Genomic DNA, 25,852 nt, shown 5'->3' with positions numbered 1-25,852 from the left:
TACGTCAGCTTTTCCTGTAGCATGGGTCCACTGGAGATGAATTTTCCCATTTTTTACCTGTCTGAAAATGACTTTATTTTCTCTTCATTTTTAAATATGTATATTTAAAATGAAGGGTGTAGAATTCTAGTTTGACAGTGTTTTTCTTTCAGCCCCTTAAAAATGTTCTATTGTCTCTGGTCTTCATTGATTCCAGTGAAAAGTCATCTGTTATTTGTATCATTATTCCCTTATATTTATGTCTTTTTTCCCCTTTGATTGCTTTCCAGATTTACCACTTATCCCTGCTTTTCAGCAGTTTGGCTATGATTTGTTTAGGTGCTGCTTTTTCCATATTTATTCTCCTTGTGGGTGTGTTAAGGTTCTTGGTTCTCCTCCCACCCCCCAACCCTCCCCTGACACACAACATGGATGTGGAACTTCTTGGTTCTGTGAGTTGATATCTTTAATCAATTTTGGTAAGTCTTGACCAATAAAGCTTTAATGATTTCTTCTGCCATGCTGTTCCTGTTCTCTTATTTTTGGGATTCCATTTGCACATATGTTGGGTTGTTTGAAATTAACCCAAATACTGTCAGATGCTCAGTTTCCTCTGCTGTTGAGTCTGCTACTAAGCTGCTACTAATGAATTTATTTTTGATATTGTGTTTTTCATTTTTAGCATTTCCATATGGTTCTTTTTTTCTAGTTTCCACCACTTTTTTGAAATTCCCCATCTCTTCATGAATGTTGTCCTCTTTTCCATGAGGTCCTTTAACATTTTTATATTACAGATATTTTTTTATTTTAATATCTCAGTCTGATAATTTAAACTTTTAAGCTAGCTCTGTATCTGATTCTATTCATTCTTTTCTGTCTTAACCATGAGACATATTTTCTTGCTTTTTCACAGATCTTGAAATTTTTTATTGCATACTGAATTCTTTGCATGAAAGAAAATTAGAATGAATACAAAATAAATCATATTTACCTTCAAAAAAAGAAAAGAGCAAGCCCCTTCTACAAGGAGCTGAGTCTGTGTGATCTGTAATTGATCTGGGTCTGGGTATTGTTGTAGCTTTAGTTTAATTCAGTTCACAATTGTTCTCAACGTTTCGAAGGTAGGATTAGGACTTTATCTTCAGCAGAGCTGGTGAGATTCTTGAGATAGGCCTGTATTTCAAAAGTGAGCTGACAGGCTTCAGAACTGTGGGAGATCACAGCCTGCTTTACAGCCCAGCTGATAGCTCTTTGATTTCTCCTTGCCCTTTGCCCCGCTGCTTTCTGTATCTCTGGAGAACTCTTTCAGCCCTTTTGCTCCTCACTGGCCCCAGCAACTTTCTAGACTCTATGAAGACCCAAAATGTCCATAGGAGTTTCACCTAGCCCTTCTTTCCTGCCCCCGGCTTTGGCGAACTATTCCCAGCATGATGTGAGGACTCCCAGGAAAGAGGAGGCAGGCAGGTGCAGACTCCCTCTGCGGCTGGGGCTCCTCCGCCCACAGGCAGCCATTCCAAGCTTGTTAAAATTGCAGCTGACTTCTCATCCCTGCTGTTCACAGACTCATCTTCCTTCTGCCATTCCCCTAGAGGTGACAATGACCATGAGTCTCTCCTCTCCTATGCAGAGCTTGTCACTGTCTCGAGTTTGGTTCATTTTGCTTTCTTTGTACCCTCATTTATCTGATAGGTTTTAAAAATCAATGATTATTTTGAGCTTACCTGTTGTGTTTTGGTTGTTAGGGTGAGAATAGTCTCATGTAACTCTATACATCTGGTAGAAATCCCCCAGATAATTGCCTCTTACTAGCAAAGAAAAGGTATGCAGGAATTAGAGGAAGCAATCAGTCACATAAGAATTGAACATTTTGAAGCTGAAACTAGTGGAGAGATTTAAAAAAAAAATAGAGGATGGCAAAGGTTTACGTCATAGTCTATCAAACAAGTGCTGAAGTGCTAATCTCTCTCATACACACACACATACACACACACACACACTTGCCCAAAGACTAAGGCAAAGAAGAGATGATCTCTGCACCTTGAAAGTAGCATTTATTTTCTGAGATTGGATAGAATGCATAGTGCACTAAAATGTGTTGTCTTTTATTTGGGTGATTGCCCACTTCCTACTCTGTCTCTTAGGGTAGTGAGTCTCACCTTTTATTCTGCATCTGAATCATCACCTGGCCATCTTGTTAAAACTCACATTCTCTCTTAGTAGGCCTGGGGTGGGCTTGAGAATCTATATATATTTCTAACAATTAAATAATGCTAATTGTGTATGACCGGCAAGGTCCTAGAGTATGTACACCTTTGTTTTTAGGTAGGTCATAGCAATGGAACTTAATCGTGTGTGCTAAGGTGAGTTTACAGCATAAAAGAAACAGAAAAGATTTAAACTGAATTAACTAAATAAAAGCAACAATCCAAAACTCTCAAGAAGTAGCTAGAATGTGGCTTACAGTCATGCAAGGTGCAGAGAACGTGACATTTCAATGTTGAGGAAATCTAGTGAGAGGCAGACCTATAATTCATCAAACTGGCTTCTCTGGGGGTGGTTTAAGTTTTTCTTGAAGTGGGTAACTGCCATTCTGGGAGCTGGGGCTGGAGCTGGCATTCACTGCCATTCAGAACCAGGCCTTTGATAGCTCTGCTCTCTCACATCCACCTGAGGGCATCAAGCACCAGTTCAGTAGGGAAGGAAGGTTGGGGAATGGCTGTGAGGAGAGAGGTTGAGTAACATTAGGGAGATGCCAAAAATCTGGCTATTCAAGACAGTGTTCACAGCACCAACAATTGCAGAAAACATTCATTGAATGCTTATAAATTAGCAGCTGAATCCCACTATCCTCTTTTTCAACTGCCAAATATGTTTGTTTTTCACCGAAGAGACTTAGTGGTTAGAATTTTGTAACTGTGATATTAGCTATTGGTCCTGTATTCATCACAGGACTAATTAATGCGTCTGTAGAAAATAAATTCCCCATCATTTTCTGGGCTTAGCTAGGCAGTACGAATTTCAAACAGAGGTGACTAGGGCACAGGTCACCTTGTTAGAAGAAAGGCAGGGAAAAATCTGGGAAATGATTACAAATCTACTAAAGGTAAAGATTTAATTTAATAAAATTTTACCAATCAAAGAAACCCAGAGGGAAGTAGTCTAAAGTTTTGGTGACATTTAATTAAAGAAAATTTTAAAGATTGAATTCATTTATTTAATGAAAAACATTGACTGAGGGTTTTCTATCTACCAAACATGCTTTATGAACACAGTTTTTATGATTGTACTCTCATGGATCTTGCAATATTATTACTTTGAAGCATGTGAGTAACTTGAACTAGGCTAACAGATTATTGTATGCTATTCCCATAGGGCAACTGTTCATTGAATAGACAGGAATTCTTCAAAATTATTATGTTCTCTGCATATGGAAAATAATGTGTTCTTTTAAGTACTTACACCAAATTTTTTCTGTCAATATCGGCACTGTTAGTTTTCTTATTTTCTCTCTCTCTCTCTTTTTGTTTTTTTGAGACAGAGTCTCACTCTGTTGCCCAGTCTGAAGTGCAGTGGTGCAATCTCAGCTCACTGCAACCTCTGCCTCCTGGGTTTAAGCAATTCTTATGCCTCAGCCTCCTGAGTAGCTGAGATTACAGGTGTGTGCCACCACACCCAGCTAATTTTTGTATTTTTAGTAGAGACAGGATTTCACCATGTTGGCCAGGCTGGTCTCAAACTTTTAACCTCAAGTGATCATCACACCTCAACCTCCTAAAGTGCTGGGATTACAGGCATGAACCACTGTGCCCAGCCACTATTTGTTTTCTTGAGCACAGCATCCCTTTCTTACTTAAAGGCTCAGTTTGCTCAGCTGTAAAATGGGCTAACAGTGGTATCTACTCCCTAGCATCATTGTGAGGATGAGATTAAATTATCTGTTTAAAATACTTATCACAGTGCCTAGCATATGGTGATGCCTTAATTAAGGTTTGTTAATATTTATTTTTATTAGTAGAATGTCAGTAATTGCTTAGCATATCTGAGTATATAGTCACATAGATATAATTTGCACATCAGTTGCACAACCAGAATTTTCTCTGTAGAACATGCTAAAGGTGAACTAAGGTTCTAAAACTGAATGGTTCTTGTTGATTGTTTTTTTTGCGACCAGCAGCAGAGAAACAATTCAGGAATCGGGAAGTGTTTGTCCAGAAAAAGGCAAAAATTGACCTTCCCCAGCATGGTGAAGTTGCTCAGAATAACCTAATATCTTTTTTTTTTTTTTTTTTTTTAACAAACAAAGACAATTTAAGTTTTAGTTTTTACCATAAAAAGGAATGAGTTAATGGCATTCACAGCAACATGAATGAGATTGGAGACCATTACTCTAAATGAAGTAACTCAGGAATGGAAAACCAAACATTGTATGTTCTCACTCATAAGTGGGAGCTAAGCTATGAGGATGCAAAGGCATAAGAATGGCACAATGGGCTTTGAGGGCTCTGGGGGAAAAGGTGGGAAGAGGGTGAGGGATAAAAGGCTGCAAACTGGATTCAATGTATACCGCTTGGGAGATGGGTACACCAAAATCTCACAAATCACCACTAAAGAACTTACTCATGTAACCAAGTATCACTTGCTCCCCAAAAACCTATGGAAATAAAATATTTAAAAACAAACAAGCTATGACCCGACCACCTTGGGCACATGTCCTCTGGAGATGTTCACAACTTTGTGGATTTGTCTAGCTGGTGCTAAAACTTTTGAACAATTCAAACAACCGGCCGGTATTTTTTTTAAAAAGCTATTTGACAGATAAGCCTGGTTGGTTAAGACTTATGAACTCACGGCCAGCTGTGCACATGGACTTTGCCTGGATGTATCTTTCAGTATGGTTTAGCAATAATAAAGATTTGCGATAAGGGTACCAAGGAAAAATAGACAAGTTGTATTTTAAAAGCTCCATGTCATAATGGCTTAACAAATATAGTGTGAACTCCTGGCAAATGGACCCTTAAAAAAGTTATCCAGAACCGCTCAGATTACAAAATGTAACTCTTGATTACTACAGGAGATTGTATATTCATTCATTCATTGAACAAAGACTTAAGTGCTGTATTAGCTCCAGGTGCCATAGCAAAATTCAGTAGATGGCATGGCTTACACAAAAGGAATTTGTTTTCTCACTGGAGGCTGAAGGTTGAGATCAGGGCACCAGCATGGTTGGGTTCTGGTGTGGGCCATCTTCCTGGCTTGCAGTCAGCTGCCTTCTCCTTATGTTCTCACAATCAGAGGAACACTCTGGTGTCACTAATGCCATGATGAGGGGCCCTCCCTCAGGACATCCCCTAAACCTAGTCATTTCCCAAACGTCCCATCTTCAGACACCATCACATTAGGGGTTGGGGCTTCAACATTAGAATTTGTGGGAGGACACAAATCCATAGTAAATGCCTTCCTGTGCTTGGCATTGTGTACTGGAAAAAATAAATCCAGTCTTTATGCTCCTGGAGGGGAGAAACAGACAACATATGAAAAAATAAAATCAATTTCTGAACATGATGGCTATCATGAGGGAAATAAACGAGGTAGTGAGACAGAAAATAATGGGGCAGAAGGTGAGGAGGCCACAAGGCCCTTCTGATGATGGAACACTTAGGCTGAGACCCAAGGAATGAAAGGAGTGAGCCAGAAAAGCCAGGACTGGGGCATTCCAGGAGGAAGGACAGCAAGGACAAAGCCTCTGAGGTGGGAGAGGGCATGGCATGTTTTCAGACCAGATACAAGACCAGTGTAATTTGAGGGTCATGATTGTAGGGCTAGTGACACAGACAAGATTGTAGTGGTAGCCAAGGGCTGAATTATCTGCAGGTTTATTAATAGTAATACCTGGGTGATTTTTGGTACATTGGCACTTGTTATAAGTTAAACTCAATTGCCTTCAGTACTCCACAATATGTGTTGATCATCTCACTCAATTGACTTTGCCTACAGGAATATCCTTTGAAACCAAGACACTTAACTACCTATGGTCATTCAGGAAGACTCAAGAAGGGGAAGATAGCATCCCCAGCATGGGAGAAGTTAAACCAAGTTAATTCATTACCTGGAATAGGTTTTCATTATTATATTAATAATGAATTCTTAGACCACCTGACACAACACTGAAATCAGCTGGGGATGACCAGCCATGCACCATGCTGTGATCAACTAAAAACAGAGCCTTTTGGACTAGAGACTTGACCCTCAAGAGAGAGGATTCAGTGTGACTCACTAGAACGGAGGCAGTAAATTAGCCCACTTGGTGATGAAAACCCATGCTGTTTGCCTCCTTCTATAACCAAGCCAACCCAAACCCAACAGACGTTTCCCACTCCTCATCCAGTACAAAACAGCTTTCGTCCTGGCAGAAGGACTCGAGGAGGTCTTTGTATACAGCCCTGATGTTATGCCAACAGCATCTTGGAAAGGTACAAAATATTTGCTTCATGGAGCTTTTGGTAAGTTTAATGGTTTCCCCCAATATCGCTGAGTGTTTAGGAGTAGAATCCAAGGTTCTCTTCACCCAGAAAGAAACTAAGTCCTCTCCTCTGCTTTTGTGTGTTATAGTGAAAGGGTTCCAAAAGAGCATGCAAAGAAAAGCATTAACAGCGTGGGAAATTAGCAGCTTTTGAGCTCCAGTGTCTACAGTTTGGAGGGGAAGGTTTACCCTCCAACCTGCATCCATCTATGAGGATACACGGGTCCTCACAGATTCAACCACTTGATTATAGAAACTATTGAATGTATTACAGACATCTTATGCGCTGATAGAAATGTTTTGTCATCGAGGGAAAATAGATATTATTATTTAAAATGGTCTAGTCTAATGAAATGCAAATATCGAAAAGAGATGGAATATTTTTAAATGTATAAGAGGCAAGACAAATGGGTAATTTCATGCATTAGTGCAGGCATAGTCTCCATTTATACCAGCAAGTCAGACGAGGTCCTGAGAAACACAGAAAGATTTTTTTTTTTTTCAGCTTTCTGGATCTGGAATGTTAAATTTCTGATGCCAATTCTCAGGAAACCAAATGACTGCCCAGGAAATTTATAGATATTTGGTAAATACAGTAGCCATTTTAATTCTGGAAATATCCCCTTTCAGCTTTTTAATTCTTTACCTAGACTATATTATAGAACAATGGTATTTTAATATCAGTTGCTTGTAATATTTTAATTAGATTACTGACCGAACAAATGAAGCTTTGTTCATTATCTAATATTTCAGCTTGCCATCCGAATGGGCATGGTTATCATGCCAACGTAGTACTTTAAAAACCGTATATTTCACTACATTTATTTAGATTGAGTTTACCCTGAAGTGTTTTTACTTAAGAAGGAGTGGAGTACCGAAGAGTTAAAGAGACGCTGAACTCATGAGTGTATTAAATGCCCCTGAGTATCTGTCACTAGTATAGGGGTGTCCTAGGAAGAGAATACAGTCTTGGGTTCTTAGTTTCTCTTTCTGGTTGAGCCAATAAAGCCCCTTCCTCATCTGTCTTTTATCCTTATCACTAGAGACAGATCAGACTGCCAAAATCTAAAACAAACAAAACAGAACAACAACAACAAAATCCGGCAGGCTGGATAAGCTTGCAACCCTTCAAGATGATTGTTTTCATGGATTTAAAAAAGCTGGATAGCATTTTGGTAGGCCGAGGAGGGTGGATCACCTGAGGTCAGGGGTTTGAGATTAGCCTGGCAAACATGGTGAAACCCCATTTCTACTAAAAATACAAACGTTAGCCAGGTGTGGTGGTGCGCACCTGTGATCTGAGCTACTTGGGAGGCTGAGACAGGAAAATCGCTTGAACCCAGGAGGTGGATGTTGCAGTGAGCCGAGATCGTGCCACTGCACTCCAGCCTGGGCAACAGAGTGAGACTCCATCTCAAACAAAACAAAATAAAACAAAGAAACTGGAAGAAATAAAATGGATGAGGGAAAGAGAGTTTGCCGCACGTACACACTTTCTTGAACAGTTTTTCTCAGGCGTTTTGCCCCACCCTGCTTTAGTCATTAGCTCTAAGATCAAACAGGACTTTACGTTGGGAGGGACATTAATGAGGAGACTGTACAAATGGAAAAACCCAAAGATCTAAGCAGAACATCTGGCTCAGAGGAGAGACTGCAAGGAGAGGTCAGTTCTCAGCATAGTGCAAAGGAACACAATTTAAAAAGAGAAAGAGAGATGTCAGGGACCTCTCTGATTCATATTTGTTAATTCGGTGATGCTTTCCTGGCTCCTCTTCCATTCACTATTCATTCATTCATTCATTCATTCATGCAACTTACTGAGTGCCAGACATTGTCCTAGTCATTAGGGAATCCTTTATTGACTTTCTTTTAATCTCTGTTGTTTTAAGGAATGAAGTGGGGGCAGGCTGAGTGGCTCGTGCCTGTAATCTCAGCACTTTGGGAAATCACTTGAGGCCAGGAGTTCAAGACCAGCCTGACCAACATAGTGAAACCCTTTCTCTACTAAAAATATAAAAATTAGCCAGACGTGGTGGCACCCAACTGTAATCCCAGCTACTGGGGAGGCTGAAGCACAAGAATCACTTAAACCCAGGAGGCAGAGGCTGCAGGAAGCTGAGATTGTACCCACTGCACTCCAGCCTGGGTGATAGAGCAAGACTCCATCTCAAAAAAAAAAAAAAAAGAAGGAAAGGAAATTGAGCAACTAGCAACTTCTTCTGGTGTGTGGAACAGACTCATTCTATTTGGATTTCCTTTCCCTGAACCAGTCTGAGGGGACAGCCTGGCCCTGCTCCAAGCACCAACTGGGTTCCCGTGCCCTTGGCCAGACCTCCATAGGAGGTTCCACCTAGGGGCCAGGGCCAGGAAAGGCCTCCACAACTCTGAAGTTGAGCCAGAATCATGACAAAATAGGGAAAAAGAAGATTCAGAAATTTTTGTTGTCATCTTCAAAATGATTACCCCTCCCTGAACATATAAACAAAAACAGAAAGAAAATGATTACCCCTGACTAAATACTGGCAATGGGGAGTGGCCACAGAACATTTCCCAAATTGGGTTTATGGAATATTTGTTTCAGTGATGTTATTAGGAATTCTTTTTGGTCTGGGCCTGGGATGAGGCAAAGTGACCTGGGTGCAAAACTTAAGGAGACTCTCAGTCCCAGGGTTGCACTAGGTTTTCATGGAAGTAGATGCTTCTTAAATTTTGTCCTTTACCTTATTCTAGTCTTTTTTTTTTTTTTTTGAGACGGAGTTTCGCTGTTGTTACTCAGACTGGAATGTAATGGCGCAACCTCTGCCTCCTGGATTCAAGCAATTCTCCTGCCTCAGCCTCCCGAGTAGCTGGGACTACAGGCGCGCACCACCATGCCCAGCTAATTTTTGTATTTTTAGTAGAGACAGGGTTTCACCATGTTGACCAGGATGGTCTCGATCTCTTGACCTTGTGATCCACCCGCCTCTGCCTCCCAAAGTGCTGGGATTACAGGCGTGAGCCACCGTGCCTGGCCATTTTTTTTTTTTCTTTTTTTGAGACAGAGTCTCACTGTCACCCAGGCTGGAGGGCAATGGCATGACCTCAGCTCACTGCAACCTCCGCCTCCCTGGTTCAATGATTCTCCTGCTTCAACCTCCCTGGTAGCTGGGACTACAGGCATGCACCACCATACCTGGCTAATTTTTCGTATTTTTAGTAGATATGGGGTTTCACCATGTTGGCCAGGTTGGTCTCCAACTTCTTATTTCAGGTGATCCACCCACCTCCACCTCTCAAAGTGCTGGCATTACAGGCATGAGCCACCATGCCCAGCCACCTCATTCTAGTCTTGACCCTGCAATTCTTTTCTTTACTTTCTCCACTCCTGCCCTGAGGTATTCACTGTCAGATACATTTGGAAAATATTGCTTACCATGTACAACAGTATATTATTCAAACTACCTACAGCTTCTGGTTTATACATAGTGCATACCAGTCTGTTAAAGGCTCTGAGAATTCCTGCAGTAAGGAAATCGTATCTAACCCTGCATTTCTTAAAGGTACTGGACAGTGGAATTCTTTCTTCTTTTAAAAGAAATACTTATTAACATCTCATGGGACATCCAGGGATGCTGGTTAAGAAATACTTTGAATGGTTCTGTATGGAATGTACTCTTACTTTGAAAAGTTTTCCTTGCTCAATAATAGCTATTTTCTATTCTGGATGTAGATTTCTTTGCAAGTTTCATTAAGCTCTTCAGCACCTGAGAAAGGACTAGAATGTTTATTCACACCCTCCAAATTCCAGTTTATCAGTTCACTGATTCATCAACCTTGATTAAGTACTTAATATGTGCTGAGAATACAAAGGTGAGTGAAATGGAGATCTTTACCCTAAGGGGCCAAGGAGGAGCAGAGACTTTCACAACTTCAGCCCAAAAGTAATTTGATAATTGCTGTAAAACACAACACAAACAGGGAAAGCAGCTCAAGAAAACATCCTTTTTTTTTTTTTTTTGAGATAGTCTGGCTCTGTAGCCCAGGCTGGAGTGCAGTGTTGTGACCTTGGCTCACTTAGAAAAACATAAACAGAAGGTTGTACTAACCCCTCTAAGTTTCCGTTTCTCTATCTGTAAAACAAACAAACAAACAAAAAAGAATAGTCCTAATTTCATGGGGTTCTGAGAGGATTAAATGAGAAGGTATGTAAAGAGGCTAGTGTGTTCCCCAGCTTGTTAGCAGGTGGCCAATAAACAACAGTGATTAAGACTACAATGCACCATGCTTTTTATCCACAATGGCACACTCTGATTTGATGAAAAGGTCATTTGGAGTTTTATTTGGCTCCCTGAAACACTCTCTCACTTGACAAGAATGTAGTGAACACGTGCTGGCCAAGAGCCCTAGTTAAGACTACACACACCACACCCCACATCACGGCATACCACACTCACACTCCTCCAACACACACACACACACACACACACACACACACACACACACTCCTCCAACCCTCCCTTTCTTTCCATAAAAGGCCTCAGCAGGAGGCCAGGCTCAGTGGCTCATGCCCGTAACCCAGCACTTTTGAAGCCCAAGACAGGAGAATCACTTGAGCCCAGGAGTTCTAGACCGGCCTGGGCAACACAGGGAGACCCCATCTCTACCAAAACAAAAGACAAAAAGTAGTGCACATGGTGGTGCACTCCTGTGGTCCCAACTGTTCAGGAGGTTGAGGTGGGAGAATTGCTTGAGCCCAGGATGCAGACATTACGGTAAACCACAGTGGGACCACTGTACTCCAGCCTGGGTGACAGAGTGAGACCCTATCTCAAAAACAGAAAGAAAAAATACACATCAGTAGGAGCTTCCCCAGTGGTCCGATTTCCCCAACTCTCCAGTGTGAACTTGCTGAAACATAGGTTTACTCCTTCCTTGGAAGGCACTGTTTCAAGATCCAAGCAGCCTTGATAATGAAGAGGGAAAACCCGTGAGGGCCCATCAGCAGAACCCAGCATCACCTTAGGACTGGTCAGCTTTTACACTTCTGCGAGGCTGGGAAGGGTTCTCTTGGTGCCCAGCACTGATTCCTGCTTCATAGTATAATTAGCCGAATTGCCTATCCTTTTCCCTAATCTAAATGCTCCCTGAGAGATGACTTTGAGCAACATTTACCTTGATATCCCTCCCTGCCCCTGTAGTGTTTCCCAAACCCAATCAGGACTTCAAATTACCTGGATGGCTTGTTAAACGTACAGATTCTCTTGTCAAAACTCCTGGGAATGGGACCCAGAGAGCTGTGTTTGGAAGGCTTTTGGGGGATTTTAGGTGGCCAGTGTGATGTTTGGGAAGCACCAGACCACAGCACTTTGCTCAAGGTTTTGCTCACAGTTGGCCTTCCATATCTACGGAAAGAATTAATGACCAATGAGAGGGTAGGACCTTGAGCAAACAAGGAGACGTTTGATGGAGGGGTGTATACACTTGCATATGTACCATGTGGTCTACAGAATAGAGTTCGGTCTGTGGCATAAGATGTGGCCTGTAATTTAGAAACAGAGGCCCCAGGAGCCAGAGGATCACTTTGAGAGACCCTGAAGCTAAGCCAACTGCTTCTCATTCTGCCTGCAGCTCACCCTGTGGAATGGCACAGCTGCTAACCATAATAATCTGGACTCTCGGTGGAGCTCCAGATTGACATCACGCTGTCCAAAGGATCCCAGGGGAAAGTAGCAGCATTCAGAAATAAATAAATAAAAGTCTCCAGGCACCCATAAATAAGTATCAGGATAGGAGCCTGATTGGCCCAGCTGAGGTCCCAGGCCATTCTCTGAGCTAATCACTGTGACTAGGGTGCTGGGGTACATTGTTGGCCAGGATTACTTGCCCATCCTTTGGCCCGGGGACAGGGTCTTATGATTGGCAACCACGAGAGAAACACATGACTGAGGAGATGCAGTCCCCTGAAGGTGTGGTTGCTACTGCCAGAGGAATGTATCTACTCCAAACTATGACCTTGTCTTGCCCGAACAACTAAAGACACCAGCCAGCCCCAAAGGGAGATGTCCTGTCCTCCAGGCAAAGCTTCTTAAGGCTCCCAATTGAAGGAGCCTTCTTGAAGTAACTTCAAAGATAGTGAGTTTTTATTTCCTGAAGGTAACAGTTCAAAGCAGACGTATTCAGACATATTCAGAGCAATTTTTTTGGAAGTCTCTCATTTCTAATTAAAAATAATGTTCTGGCTGGATGCAGTGGCTCATGTCTATAATCCCAGCACTTTAAGAGGCCAAGGCTGCAGGTTTGCTTAAGTTCAGGAGTTCAAGACCAGCCTAGACAACATAGGGATATCCTGTATCTATAAACTTTTTTTTTTTAATTAGCCAAGTGTGATGATACACACTTGTGATCTTAAGCTACTTGGGAAGCTGAGGTGGGACGATTTTCTGGGCACCATTGCACTCCAGCCTGGGAAACAGAGCAAGGCCCTACCTAAAAAAAAAATTCCCACATTTTTATTATGAAAAATTTCAAATCTACAGAAAAGTTGAAAAAATAGTACTGACATTATTCTTAAGTTTCAACAATTGTTAACATTTTACAACATTCGCTTTATTCTTTCTCTCTTCACACACATATATAAAGAGAGACATAAGCAAAAACATGTATATATTTACTTTTTTCTCTAAACCAATTAAGAGTTAGTTGTAGGTATAATGACACTTCACCCCTCAATACTCCAGCATGTATTTTCTAAGAACATGAATGTTTCTAAGAACCTTCTCCTACATGACTACAATATAATTATTGAACTCAAGATGTTTAACATTGATGCAATGTTATTATCTAACATATAGAAACATTTTGGAACATAATCCGTATTCAGATTTTCCCCAAATGTCTCAATAATTTTTTTTTTTTTTTTTTTAGACAGGGTCTCACTCTGTCACCCAGGCTGGAGTTCAGTTACATGATCTTGGCTCACTGCAGCCTCAACCTCCCAGGCTCAAGCAATGCTCCTGCCTCAGCCTTCCTAGTAACTGGGACCACAGGTGGGTGCCACCATGCCCAGCTAATTTTTTGGTATTTTTTGTAGAGACAGGGTTTCACAATGTTGCCCAGGCACTGGTCTCAAATTCCTGACCTCAAGCGATCCACCCGCCTCAGCCTCCCAAGGTGCTAGGATTACAGGCGTGAGCCAACACGCGTAGCCTCAGAAACGCCCTTTAAAGAGTTTTGTTTCCCTCCTGCTTAGATATCCAATCAAGGATGCCACATTTGCATTTAGCTGTCTTATTTCTTTAGTCTCCTCCCTTTGTCTTTCACACTGTTGATATATTTTGAGCCCAAGTTGTTTTGCCAAACGTCTCTTAATTTGGAATTCTATGGTTCTTCCCTTATGGTTAAAATCAACATTTTTATCTGGACTACTATCTCCTTCTCAGGGTATACCCTCAGGAGCATAGGAGACAACTTATTTGGTGATGTTAACTTGGATCACATGGTTATTATCATGCCTGCCAAATCCACCATTCTGGCACTACATTTTCCCTGCATAATAAGTAATTCACATGAGATCATGTGAAAATCCTGTTTTCCAACAACCTTCCACCCAATGGTGATTTTTGTCGGAATCAATTATTAGTATGGTGGTTGTGAAATGGTAATTTTTCTATCATTTCTTCTACATTTATAAGTTAGTATTCTGTTAAAAAATTTCCCTCTACCTAACATTAATTTAAAAATTTTTAATAATTAGAATAATAGTTCAACACATAAAAATCCATTACTGTCTTTATTTATTTTGATGTTTCTTATTATCTGAAATGTGACCAAAATACCTTCAGGCTGGCGCTCCTGTCCTTTTGAGATAGCCACATCAGCTTTTGAAAGTCCTTACTGTCTTCGAGAAGATGTTCCAGACTCACACTTCTACTTTCTTCTCCCTAACTCTGGAAGCAGTCATTTCTCCAAAGACGTCTGATTCTTGATCATAGAAAATGTTATTTAGAAACCAAGGTATGGGTGGAAGGTGTGGTTACTACCGTTGGAATGACACTGCTCCCAGGCTCTGTAAATAAACAGAGCCAGGGAATACTTGTCTGTATGTATGCATGCATATACTGAGATATATCTACACATATCTCCAATTACTTCTGTATGTATCTATACATATTGTAAACAATGAGTTTTACTGGTAGCTCCAATTCCAATCCAACAATTCATTCTATTTTTCTTGCTTTCCGTATTTGCATCTCAGTTCTTCAACAATGAGAAACCATTAGGAGAGAAAAATTAATTCTGCAAACATGGCATATCCATAGCAGTAATAAAAAGAAATGAAATAATGCTCAACACACAACATGGATGAATTCTGAAAAATTATGTTCAGCAAAAACATTAAACACACAAAATAATCAGATACACATTATTGCATGTTCCATTTATATAAGCAAAAGTATTTTATGAGAATACAAACCAGAAAGTGATTGCTTCTGGAGTGGGTGGGACCGACTGGAAAGGAGTCAAGGAGATTTCCTAGGGGGATGGAAGTATTCTAGAGATTGTGCTAGTGGTGGCTACACAGGTATATTCAATTTTCAACATTCATGGAACCGAACACTTAAGAGCTATACATCTTGTTTTACATAAATTGTGCCTTAATAAAAAAGAAAGATATAAATTGCTCTTAAATGGAAAGTTAAAGTTAACTTGTAATAAGAGAATACAAATTAAAACACTGAGACACCTATATCAACGGCAAAAATCAAAAGCTTGACAATACACACTGTTGGTGAGGAATGTCTGTGGGAAAAACAGACACTCTCACCTGCTGGTGGGAATGCAAAAGAGAACAGCCCCAGTGAAGGGGAATTTGGTAATACCTGAAAATAGCTATATTGACCCTTTGCCCCATCAATCACACTTTTGGGAATTTATCCTAAATATGTATCTAAAGCTAATTTTCCCTTTCTATTCAGGGCTATTTCTTCACCTTTCATTCTTTTCTACTAGTCTATGTTCCAGTACCATACAATTTTAATTATAGAGGTCTTATAGTATGTGTTAATGTCTATTAGGATTAATTCTACCTCTGTGTTTTTTAGTTTTTCTAGCAATTCTTGTGTGCTTTATTTTAAGTAAATAAGTTTTTATATATATTTACCCATGCAAATAAGTATATATTGTATATATATGTGTGTGTATGTCTATACCCATACAAATAGATATAGGTATTAAATAGGTATATATTTGTGTAGGCATACACACACACATACATACCCATATAAATAGGTGTATATATGTATATTTGTATATGTGTATATATATTTGTATTTGTATATATGTGTATATGTATATATACACCTATTTTTATACATATACACATATATACAAATACAAATATATATACACATATACAAATATAAAATTAAGTATATATTTATTTAAAATAAAGCACACAAGAACAAGTGTGTGTATGTGTGTGTGTATATATATACCATTTGCATATATATGTGTATATATAAACCTATTTGTGTGCATATGAATGTATACACACACAAATATGTGCATACCTATATGTGTGTGTGTGTATATATATATGTGTGTGAAGTTTTGAAACAAAAACTTAATGGTATTTTTTGGAAATGCATTAGATTTATAATTTAAGGATAAGTAACATTTTTTATGATGGTCATACTTTCCAAAAACAAAGGGTGCCTTTCCATCCTTACGTCTTTTAAGAATGTTTTAAAGATTTTTTCATATGGCTTTTGCACAGTCCTTACTAATACATAAGTTTTTATCTTTATTGTGTTGTTGCTATTGTAAATGGGGCTTTTGCTTTCATTATTCTTTCTAACTAATTGGTCATTGTGTATATGAAGCTATTGATTTCTGAAGGTTAATTTTATATCCTCTCATGTTATGGAATTACTTTATTATTTGAGTTAGTTTTATTATTTAACCTCTTGGGTTTTACAGGCATACTGTCATATCATCTGCAAATATACATAGTTTTTCTTTTCCTTTTCCTTTTTTTTTTTTTTTTGAGATTGAGTTGCGTTCTGTAGCCAGCCTGGAATTCAGTTGTGTGATCTCGGCTCACTGCAACCTCCACCTCCGAGGTTCAAGCAATTCTCCTGACTCAGCTTCCCAAATAGCTGGGACTATAGGCACACGCCAACACGTCCAGCTAATTTTTTGTATTTTTAGTAGAGAGGGGGTTTCACCATGTTGACCAGGATGGTCTTCATCTCTTGACCTCCTGATCCACCCGCCTCGGCCTCCCAAAATGCTGGGATTACAGGCATGAGCCACCACACCCGGCAACTTCTGCTTTTTCAATTCTTATGCTTCAACTTGCTACCTTCTGCCTAATTGCATTGGCTGATACCTTCTATGCTATGTTTAATAGTAATAGATATAGTTGGCAGCTTTGCCATATATCTGACTTTAGTGGGAATGTTACCAACTTTTTTCCAATTAAATAAAAAGTTGGCTTTTGACCTAGTATTTTTATTATGTTAAGTATGTATCTATCTTCCTATTTTATTATTTTTTTTTTGAAATGAGTGTTGAAGTTTATCGTAATCCTTTTCAACATTTATGGAAATTATTATATAACTGTTCTGACATTAATATGATGAATTGTTTTTAATGAATTTGCTAATATCAAACCATTCTTGCATTCCTGACATAAACTCTACTTGATCACGATGTGTTTCTAAATGAGGTATTAGATTCTGTTTGCAAATGTTTCATTTGTTTTTTTGCATCACTATTCATAAATGGGACTGATTTATATTTGTGAGTGCATGTACTATATTTATTAGATTTGAGTATAAATATTAATCTTACTTTATAAAAAATTTAGAAGCCTTTTTCTATTTTCTATGCTCTGGAAATAGTTAATGTAGCATTGGTATTATTTGAATTTTGAAGGTTTGCTGAAATTCTCTTGTGAAACCATGTATGTGTGATGGCTTTTTATGGGGTAGTTCCTTGAAATGTTCTTTAACAATTCTCTGGAAGTTTGTCTGCTTAAGCATTTTCTCACTCCTGGAGTCTGTTTTATAAAACTGTATTTCTAGGAAGTTATCCATTTCAAAAGTTTTCATGTTTATTTATGTATGATTGCAATGTAGTCTCTCATGATTTAAAAAAAAATCTCCATGATAAAAGTTATTGTCACTTTTCTTTTTATAGATTTATGTTTTCTTGATTAGGTTAGCTAGTATTTTCCTCTGCCCCAGCAACCACCATTTTAATTTATGTAGTTTATTATTTTCCTGTTATTTTGAAGCCCTTTAATTTCTGCTTCAATATGTATTATTTCCTTATTTCTTTCCTTATGCTTCCTTTCAGTTAATTTCATTGTTATTTTTCTAGCTTATTTGAGTTGGAGTTTAACTCACTTGTTTTCATCCTTTTATTTTTATTAATGTGAGCATTTAAGGCTAAGATTTCCCTTTGATCACTGCTCTAATGTATCCCATAATTCTCATATTCAGTGCTTTCATTATTATTATCATTATTATTATTGTTTATTATTTTCAGACAAGGTCTCTGTCTGTTGCCCAAGCTGGAGTACAGTGGCCCAATCATGGCTAATTGCAGCCTTGACCTCCCAAGGCTCAGGTGATTCTCCTGCCTCAGCCCCCTGAGTTGCTGGGACTATAGGTACGTGCCACCATGCCTGGCTGATTTTTGTATTTTCAGTAGAGACAGGGTTTTGCAATGTTGCTCAGGCCAATCTGAACTCCTGAGCTCAAACAATCCACCTGCCTCGGCCTTCCAAATTGCTGCGATTGCAGGCATGAGCCACTGCGCCTGGCCTCATTATTATTAATTTTTAGAAATGCCACTTTTGCAGTTATTTTCACTTTCACCTAAGTGGTTTTTTGTTTGCTTATTTGTTATGTTTTGTTTTTTACAGGCTCATATCTGACCAATCATCAGTGTTGTTTAATAGACAGTATTTCAATTTTCATCTGTAAAGGCCTTTAAAATATTTTGTAGTTTTATTGTATTGTGATAAGAATTATGCCTTATTTTCATTTTTTATTTTTAGAGACAAAGGTCTTGCTATGTCGCCCAGACTGGCCTCAAACTCCTGGGCTCAAGTGATCCTCCAGCCTCAGTTTCCCAAGTAGCTGGGGCTATTAGCACGTGCCACCATGCCAAGCTAGAATTATGTTTTAAAGCACTTAGCAGTTAAAATGTTTTCCTCCTAGAACATTTAAGTGCAACTGATATGGGAAGCTGTGCTGTATTCATCTGGTGGCATCTCGTATCCTTTGGCCTACAACCACATATCCCTGACAGCATGGTCAGCATTTTTTTGGTCACACTTTTTATTTATTTTTTTTTATATATCTTTTTTTTATTTTTATTTTTAGAGGGAAAAAGAGAAAAAGAAGGGGAAAAAAGAAAAAGAGGGAAAAAGGAATATTACTTCATTCCTAAAATGGGTTTCAATAATGGCCGATCAATATTTTGAGTGTTTAAAGTGGTTAATGCATATTTTATGTGTTTAAACTGGAGACCTCTATTGTGTTTATTTGTTCTGGCTCTGAGTTCAAGTCCTGGATATTGTTATCAATTTGTTGTCTCGTTGAATCTTAATCTCATTATGTGTCTTACGTATCTGGGTTTTAAAATCTCTTATTGTTACAATAATCCTTTTACCCTTGCATCCTTGTAGCTTTGAAATCTATTTTATTAACTGTGAGAATTGCAACTCCTGCTTTTTATTTATTTATTTTTGCTCTCCATTTGGTTGGTGAGTTTTTTTCCATCCCCTTGTTTTGAGTCTTTGTATATCTTTAGATATATTGTTAGATTTTGTGGATAATGCATATTTTGTGTGTTTAAAATGGAGAGCTCTATTGAGTTTATTTGTTCTGGATCTTAGTTCCAGTCCCGGATATCGTTATCAATTTTCTGTCTCGTTGAATCTAAATCTCACTATGGGTCTTATGTATCTGGGTGTTAAGATCTCTTATTATTACATTAATCCTTTTACCCTTGTATCCTTGTAGCTTTGAAGTCTATTTTGTCAAATGTGAAAATTGCAACTCCTGCTTTTTATTTATTTATTTTTGCTCTCCATTTGGTTGGTACGTTTTTTTTTCCAACGCTTTATTTTGAGTCTATGTATATCTTTGGATATACCGTTAGATTTTGTCTGTATCTTTTGATTGGGAGATTTGGTCGATTTAAATTTAGGGTTGCTGCCCTTTGATATTAACTGGCTATTTTGTCCTTTCGTTGATAAAAATTCTTCTTTATGTTAATGCTCTTTACTTTTTGGTGTATTTTTAGAAAAGGTTATACTGGTTGTTCCTTTCTGTGTATAATGCTTCTTTTAGAAGTTCTTGTAAAGCAGGCCTGGTGGTAATAAAATCTCTGAGTACTTGCTTGTTCCTAAAAGATTTTATTTTTCCTTCAAATGTAAAGCTTAAATTGGCAGGATATGAAATTCTGGGCTGAAAGTTCTGTTGATTAAGTATATTGAATATTGGCCCCCACTCTCTTCTAGCTTGTAGGGTTTCCGTTGAGAGATCTGCTGTAAGCCTAATAGGCTTACCTTTATGGGTAACTTGATCTTTCTCTCTGGCTGCCCTTAATATTTTCTCCTTCGTTTCGATCTTGGTGAATCTAACGATTATGTGCCTTGGGGTTGGTCTTCTTGAGGAATATCTTTGTGGTGTTCTCTGTATTGCCTGGGGTTGAATAGTGTCCTGCTTTGCTAAATTAGGAAAATTTTCCTGGATAATGTCCTGGAGAGTATTTTCCAGCTTGAATTCATTCTCTCCGTCACATTCAGGTACACCAATCAAGCGTATATTAGGTCTTTTCACATAGTCCCATATTGCTTGGAGACTTTGCTCATTCCTTTTTATCCTTTTTTCTCTATTCTTATCTTGTCGTTTTGTTTCATTAAGTTGGTCTTCGACCTCTGATACCCTTTCTTCTGCTTGATCCATTCGGCTGTTTAAGCTTGTACATATTTCACTAAGTTCTCGTGTTGTATTTTTCAACTCCGTAAGTTCATTTGTATTCCTCTCTATATTGTCTATTCTTTTCAACATTTCATCGAACCTTTTTTCCAAGTTCTTAGTTTCTTTACATTGGGTTAGAACAAATTCCTTTAACTCCCAGAAGTTTCTTATCATCCACCTTTTAAAGCCTACTTCAGATAATGGAACACAGTCCTTTTCCATCAGGGCTTGTTCCGTTACTGATGAGTCCTTTTCCATCAGGGCTTGTTCCGTTGCTGATGAGTCCTTTTCCATCATGGCTTGTTTCGTTGCTGATGGGTTCTGATTTTGGGTATACTCGGCCTTCTTAGGCTGTTTTTTTCCCTTCATTGTAGATGAACCGCCTTTCTAATTAGGTTTCTGAGTCGACGTCCGACTTATTGATTCCCAGTGCTGGGATCCGAGCAACCCACTGTGGCGGCCTAAATAGCAGCGGTAAGACTGATGGTTCTCTTCTGCCCAGGAATCTCTGGTCTGGCTTCCCTCTTGAGTCCGCAACAAGCGGCTCTGACTTCCCGGAGCTCCAAACTCCGGTCAGTAGGGGAAGCAGTCCCGTTGGCTCTGCATGAAGAGCTGCTGCGCCAAGACGCCGGCAAAACCGCTGCGGCGGCCACAAGAGTCGCGCTGGCGACCCGTGGGTCTCCTCCACTGGGAATCGGCTAATCGGTGAGTGACGAAAATTCGTCTAAAGATGTGGCGTCATCTCGTTCTCTGAGCTTTCACTGGGAGCTACAATCCTGAGCTGTTAGTGGTCGGCCATCTTGTCGGTTTTTCCACACTTTTTAAAGAGTAAAACCAGTTCTTCTCACAATGTTCTGTATTACCCTTTAGAAGATGGTTTTCATTTATTACATATATATATATAATACATATATATATGTAATATATATATATATATTAAGAGACAGTCTTGTTATGTTGCCCAGGCTGGAGTGCAGTACCTATTCGTAGGTACAATCATAGCACACTGCAGCCCTGAACTCCTGGACTGAAGTGACCTATCACCTCAGGCTCTGGAGGAGCTGTGACTACAGGTGCACCATCATGCTTGGTAGTGTTACCTTCTTCTTCTTTTTTTTTTTTTTTTGAGATGGAATTTCATTCTTATTCCCCAGACTGGAGTACAATGGCATGATCTCACTCACTGCAGCCTGTGCCTCCCAGGTTCAAGCACTTCTTCTGCCTCAGCCTCCTGAGTAGCTGGGATTATAAGTGCCTGCCACCAGGCCCAGCTAATTTTTTTGCATTTTTAGTGGAGATGGGGTTTTGCCATGTTGGCCAGGCTGGTCTCGAACTCCTGGTCACAAGTGATCTGTCTGCCTTGGCCTCCCAAAGTGCTGTGATTACAGGCATGAGCTGTTGTGCCCAGCCAGCTGGTATTGCCTTTTTATCAGTATAATGATTGTATTTGATTAAAGTAGTCTAATACATCAAACCATATGGTTCATTAGAATATCAGTCTAAAAATCTATATATGCCCTCAATTTTCTTGTGATTCAATAATTTTATGAGAACCTAAATTCTTGCTTTTTTTTCTACTTCACTGAAAAAATCTGATCTCATGCAGTCTTTGTTTTACTGTACTAAAGGTCAACTAATGGGTTAGAGTCCTACATTAGGAGCAAAATGATGACTGTATTTACCAAAACCTAGCATATGGCCTAGCCATTTATGAATGTTTAATGATTATTTTTTAAATTCACAAGTGAGCATTCTAACATAGATTATAATTTACTTACTTTTGTAAAATAACAGCACTTTGATAGATCTTTAAGTAGTTAAGTATGACTGCTTTAATCTTACTACTAAAAACCATTTTCTATCACATTTGTAATCTAAATTTAATGGGTTTAGTGCCTTTTAGCTTAAGTGCAGTGCATTGGAAATAGCATTTTTAAGGGTGGGTGTCAGAAGCCCTAGAGTTTTCTCAAGCTAAAGGGAGAAAGAAACTGTTATCTTTAAATAACAAATTGTGGATTCTTTTTTTTTTTTTAGATTGAGTTTTGCTCTTGTTGCCCAGGCTGGCATGCAATGGTATGATCTCAGCTCACTGCAACCTCCACCTCCTGGGTTCAAGCAATTCTCCTGCCTCAGCCTCCCAAGTAGCTGGAATTACAGGCTTCCGCCACCACGCCTGGCTAGTTTTTTGTAGTTTTATTAGAGACAGGGTTTCACCATGTTGACCAGGCTGGTCTCAAACTCTTGACCTCAGTTGATCTGCCCGGGTTGCCTACCAAAGTACTGGGATTACAGGCCTGAGCCACAATGGCTGGCTAAATCGTAGATTCTTTAAAGTGATATGAAGAAGAGAATTCTTGAAAGGATCAAAGGATGGCTTCACAAGTCATCAAACATTTCCCTTAGGTAAGGGTCTCCAGACAGAATATGGAATGAAACACAGGTTTAATAAACAAACCTCTTAGAATTATGTGATGGTCTGTAATGGTTGGTGGCCTCCAGTGAACCATGCCTCCTGGTACTTATAACCTTTCATAACCTTCTCCCTTGAATCTGGACTGGCCCTGGGGCTCACTTTAACCAATGGACAGTGGTGGAAGTGACACAAGTTCCTGGCCTAAGCCTGTCAACTTCTGCTTTTCACTCTTGGAACCAGTCCCCATGCTCTAAGAAGCCCAACCCACATGAAGAGGCCACATAGAGCAGTGCCAAGATGCTCCAAAAGTGAGCCATCTTGAAAGTGTCACCCCAGACTGAGCCCCTAAATCATGGGTGGTCAAATGCCTTTCAGCAAAATCTGGCCCACCATCTGATTTCTGTAAATAAAGTTTTATTGGAACACAGCTATGCCCTTTCATTTATATATTATCTATGACTACTTTCTCACAACAATGGTATAGCTGAATCATCATGCCAGTTGACCATATGGTCCACAAGACCTAACATATCTGTTATTTGGTCCTTTATGGGAAAGTTTGCTGAACTCTGCCCTAGATGGCTGCTGCACCAGCTGACTTCATGTGATGCAGAACTGCCCACCTGAGCCCAGTCAACCCACAGACTCACGGGCAAAAATACAATGGATGCCGTCTTAAACCATTAAGTTTTGGGATGCTCTGTTGTATAGCCACAATAGAAACAAATTATACAATCCAGTATCTGAATTGCATAAGCTTGATGATTTCATGGTTTAAATTTTTATGTTCTTTTGTCTTAACTTTTTGTAAGCTTTATTTAAGATTTTCTAAGTTGTGTTATCCATCATTGAAACTTCTCTCACCAAGACAACCTTCTTGTTACATCCAAAGATTTTTCAGTCTTCACCTCATTTGTCTCTTGACCAGCATTTGACACTGTTGACCGCCTCTTGGTTCCTGAGGCATTTTTCCTTTTTATTGTGTTAAAGCATGATCTCCCAACTTTCTTTGGTTTTACAGGAAGCTCCTTATCAATTTTTTTTTGAAATTCTGCCCAATACTTAATTTTTAGAGTCCTAAGAATTCTATCTTAGATTTCATTCAATATTCAACAGATATATATTTTTTTATTCATACATAAATATTCTACATATAGATTATCATTTATGTAATTTATATGTAGAGACATAAATCATTTTAAATTATAGATTATAATTTATATTTTTACATAGAAATTATATAAATTATTACATAACGTACTTTATGCCAGGCATTTTTCTAGGTACATTGGATACCTTAGTAAACAAAACAGGCAAACAAAAGTCATTTCTGCCCTTGGAGAAATTTTTAAATGTACACATAATAAAATAAATTATTGCAAAAGCTAGAAGTTGATAAGTGCTTTAAAAAAGAAAATCAGTGGGCCGGGGAAGAGCAGTAGGGAGTTGTGCAGGGGAAGGGGAGGGCAATTTAAAGAAGGGTGCTCAGAATAGGACTTTCTGAGATGATGATATTTGAGCAAAGCCTTAAAAAAGGCAAAAGACCTGATATGTGGCTCTCTAGAGGAACAGCATTTCTGGTGGGAGAGTAGTATTTCAGAGACCTGAAAGTAAGGAACAATTCTGAAAGGTTTGAAGACAAGAAAGTTGTCCCCTGTGGTGGAACAGAGTGAACATCAAGAGATGAGGCTGGAGGAATCTCAGGCTCCCGGGGTCCTATAGGACCCTGTAAACCATGGTCAGGCTTTTGTCTCTTCTGAGTGAGATGAAGGGTCACAGGGGAATTTTGAGAAGAATGAAGTCATCTGATCATCAAAAGAATCACTCTAGCTGCTGAACTGAGATGAGAACAGAGGTGGCAGGAAGGGCGATAGACCTGCTAGAAACTCTGGGAGTGACCAAGAGGGCAGCAGTGGAAACAAAGAGGAGTGACCATCTTCGGACAGTCTTACAGACTCACGCTTCCGTGGATCCCATTACCATTCATATGCTGATGCTCCCAGGTCTATGTTCTAGCCCAGATCTCTCTCCTGACTTTCAGACCCACATATCCGAATACGTGGTGGTCTTCTCTTTTTCCCCATGTTCCATACGCACCTCAGTTTCTACTCTTTCCTCTAAAGCCTTTTTCTCCTCCCACGCTCCCTCTATGTCACTACTAAAGCCTCGTAGCCACACCTTTCTAGGAAGGCATTATCTTTAAAAGGCCACTGTTAAAACATATGTTAGTGGAGAACCTGTGGGGCCCATAGATATTTTGGTTTCCACTAACACATCATTATGCTTTTCTGTCTATAATGGTGGCTTGAAGGATTGGACATAGGATCAGTAGGTTTTAATTGGCATGGAAGATGGAATGCTGCTTTAGAAGACAGTTCAGAGCATGGTGTACCATATTGATGGGATACTGAACACCCTGAGGAGGGAGAATGGGAATTAAAGAGTGAATTCCTTTCATTTCACTTTTACCCAATAGAGGCACTGCCATTGGAACACAATTCTGAAACTCAGTTTTGTTACAATAGTGCATTTATCATGTAACCATCATGCAAATAAAATTCTGTGTATGTTAATAGAATTTTAATATGTGAATTCCATTTTCTTTCATCTCTCTTAGGAATTGTTTTGTCCACTTCCCATAATAATTTTAGAATTTTGCATTCATCCTACTGACTTGTAGCAAAGGAAATATTTTCGCTCTGGAAAATACTCAGTCTGAAGGATATGTGACTCCTTTTTCCACAATCTTTGTTTTTTCATAATTTGTATATAAAGGAGTTTACACATAAATATCTTAATCTTTTGTTTCTAACTCTTACAAGTATTTTTTAAAAATAATAGATACAAGGGAAATAAGTTTTCCTAGGTTATATTTTACCACATCATACCTGTATGTGGGAACGAGTCTTGTAAAAATCATTAATGTGAAACTACTAGGCCAAGGAGTGCTATTATTTTTTA

The 25,852-nt window shown here is 39.1% G+C and overlaps 1 long non-coding RNA gene across 2 annotated transcripts in view; it reads left to right on the top strand.

Moving 5' to 3' along the window:
* Positions 1-25,852, top strand: part of LOC144579567 (uncharacterized) — an 87,803-nt gene that overhangs the window by 12,644 nt on the left and 49,307 nt on the right. The window contains exon 3 of one of the 2 annotated variants that reach the window (XR_013527448.1): positions 5,974-6,479. The exons of the other annotated variant lie outside the window; for it this stretch is intronic. This is a non-coding gene — a long non-coding RNA (uncharacterized LOC144579567). The remainder of the gene's footprint in view (positions 1-5,973; positions 6,480-25,852) is intronic. 2 annotated transcript variants of the gene reach the window in all.

This window comes from Callithrix jacchus, chromosome 15 (genome assembly GCF_049354715.1).
Source record: "Callithrix jacchus isolate 240 chromosome 15, calJac240_pri, whole genome shotgun sequence".
NCBI classification, from domain to species: Eukaryota; Metazoa; Chordata; class Mammalia; order Primates; family Cebidae; genus Callithrix; species Callithrix jacchus.
This window is presented reverse-complemented; position numbering and strand designations above follow the sequence as displayed.